The sequence below is a fragment of the Leuciscus leuciscus genome (assembly GCF_965113295.1).
Source record: "Leuciscus leuciscus genome assembly, chromosome: 1".
Taxonomy (NCBI): domain Eukaryota; kingdom Metazoa; phylum Chordata; class Actinopteri; order Cypriniformes; family Leuciscidae; genus Leuciscus; species Leuciscus leuciscus.
In genome coordinates, this window is record NC_138725.1 from 39,726,700 (window position 1) to 39,729,791 (window position 3,092).

At 38.6% G+C, this 3,092-nt stretch overlaps 1 protein-coding gene across 1 annotated transcript in view; it reads left to right on the forward strand.

Moving 5' to 3' along the window:
- The window catches only part of coro7 (coronin 7), a 162,227-nt gene that overhangs the window by 92,970 nt on the left and 66,165 nt on the right, over window positions 1–3,092 (forward strand). The gene's annotated exons all lie outside the window — the stretch shown is intronic.

Below are 3,092 nucleotides of genomic sequence, written 5' to 3' on the forward strand. Positions count from 1 at the left end.
CTTTATTTGTTTAATGTGGCTCAAATGTTCAGTCTGTCCAGGAGTGGGTTGTACTGTTGGTGTGCCAGTTGTTTAGTAGATTAAACATTTGAAAATATGCCTTTCTAAAAGATTTTCAGTGTACAAAAAGCTGCGGAAAACATGATCTGTAAAAATTTGATATGATATCAAATGGACGCAAGGATGCATAATACATCTCCACCATATCACTTATTGGCCATTATCAAAAAAAATGTCATTAGTAAATATTATATATAATTGCATGTATGATTTTTAATTGCGTGATAAATTATGGCAAATATTTGACCCTTTAAAAGCACCTTTATGAACTCTTCAAGAGCAGTTTCCCTTTAAAAGTGAATGCCGGCATCTATCACTACTACTATTATTAATAATAATAAATAAAACACACAGCACATCAGACTATTCAGTTATTTAATTAATTTGCAATCTTTGATTTGATAATCACACTATATTGTAGTTTCCAATATAGTTAGATATAGAAAGTCAAGTTTTCAGAGTTAGTGTCAGTACTACATTAAACCTCTATACAGTATATATAATGTTGAATATAATGTATAATAATGCAATCTGGGAATATTTGTGGGTCCTGATAATGCCAGATGTCTGATGTTACCAGTAAAAGTGGCCTATAAATTATTTTAAATAGATCTAGTCAGTGACAGTGCAAGCATATTCATCTAAAATAATTCTGTTTTCAGCTTCAGAATCATGAATATTTTAATTCTGGTGTCACTATTGTCCTGTGCATTGGGTTTCCAGCACCAAGTCCAAGCCTATTCATTTACAACCACAATGTAAAACCAAATTTAGCATTTTAATCAACAGTACATTTTTTGTTAACCTTTTATGATATGTCTTGGAGTATCGCAATAATATCATATCGTGAGTTCAGTATGCTGATATGTATTGAATCATGACATGAGGGTATCGTTACACCCCTACTTATATTGTGATAATCGTGCAACCTGTATTTATTTATTTTGATTATACATTCGATATGAATAATTATTAGCTTTTCATCAACATCCGAACCCCCTGTAGTTCTCACGAATCTCAGTTTGGGGAACCCTGGTCTACATGATAAGGTTCGTACTCTAGGTATGTAACATGTAAAAGTAGGGTATTAATGGCAAGAATGAGGCATAAACCAGGAAAAACAAATGTGAGGAGGAACCTCTTTTCCTAAGAAACACAAACCTATGTTAAGCCCTGGCGTCATCACCCTAGAACAGTATGAAAACGGCATTACAAAAAAAGAAAAGAGAGAGAGAAAAAAACAAGGAGCAGAACAATATTTACTCAGCAGTAATTTTCTGTGGAATTTTTTTGGAAGATAATTTGAAAAAGTCAGCTCGGGTGTCTACAATAGGCTCTTTGAGCAGCTCAGTTTGAGTCTGGCTTTGGCGTGCAGCCAGAGAACCAGCTCTCTTAAAATCACAGAATAAAGGAGACCTTTTGTTGAAAAGCTGGAAAGCAGACGCACACACGCTCAGCTACCCAGTGCCGTCGACACAACACACCCGCCTGTTTCTCCTGTGACTGACGTGTGCTTGTACGTTTCGCTGGTCAAATTCGCCTCCCTCTGATGTCTTAGTTATTGTTCTCTCTGTTTGAGTCAATAGGTAATGCTGTGTGAGAGGTTCTGTTGTTTTTAATTGTTTGACATGATCGCGCTCATTACTAATTAGTGATGCTCCGATCAGCATTTTTGGGGCCGATCACCGATTACCGATCACCAAAATCATGATCTGCCGATTGCCGATCACTGCCGATCACAGAATGGAAATATGCTAGAGTCAAGAAAATCTTGAAGAACCACCAATATTTATTTAATTGTAGTTAGAAAACAAGATAACATAAGGCTACTGTAGGCCACCTTTTCCAAATAAGGCACAGTATAATTTTTCAAAACAAAGAGTGGTCAGGCAGACTACAATGGATGTAGTTGAGGAACTAACTACATCAGATCCAAAAAATAAAATAATGACAATGACATTTGAGGTTATTAAAACAGTAAGTCCCGCCCCTCGACTGCCAAAAATAAAAGTGTTCGAGCGAGCAAAATCAGCAGGCGAGAGGAGATCAAGCGCGAGAGTGTTGGGAATGATCATGCGCGCGCGCGCGAGGGCAGAGATGTCATGCGCCCGCGCAGGGTTTGAATGAGCTCGCGAGTTCCCGTTTCCTCGCGCGTAGATCTGTTATCCTCTCGCGAATGTCATTTACCGCGCGCGCCAGCATCAGTTGTGCGCTCGTTTATAATTGCCATTGAATTGCCGTCATAGGAGAACTCATTTTGCCACTGTTAAGCCAGCTCTGCTCTGCTGTTGTGTTGCCGCGCATGCGGAAAAGTTGCGTGAGTTATTTACGTCACGTGATCGGCTTTTTTTGATCGGCGCTTTTGGGGGTTGCCGATCAAGCTATTTTTTGCCAATATCGGCCGATCATGATCGGCGGCCGATCAATCGGAGCATCACTATTACTAATGGAAATGCTATTCGTGTTGGACAGCGGTGGGCTGTTTTATGTGTTTGTGTTGTTAAACGGGTTTAATATACAACAGATTGCAGCTGGATGGTTGTACATAAGCAGACTTTGGAAGTAGTGTAAGCTTTTGTTGCGAACTCTTCCAAATGTACCTGTAAAGCAGGTGGGTGGTCAGTAAAGGATGTGTGTAATAACAAACAATCCTCATTATGTTCAGTCCAGTGACGTAGATGGAGGTTAAACTGCACCTATTAGATTTGGCAATTGTTTGTTTTTAATAAAAAAATCCCGTTTACCTCAGGCTTTCTCCATAAAGGGAAAATATATTACCTTTCCCTGGCACTCAAATCCTAAAATTCCTCATAAAAGCTTTGTGTGGTGTGTTTGCAGATGGCATATAGGATGTTAGCACTCTCTCTCTCTCTCTCTCTCTCTCTCTCTGTGTTCACATTTATTTGCATCTATTAAGTCTTATTACCAAACACATTAAACAAAGACATACGTTCAACATCAGTAAACCTAATTGACTCTGCTGCTAATCAGACCAGCTAGCTTGAGCGAAAAACAGAAGAATGTAAAACTAG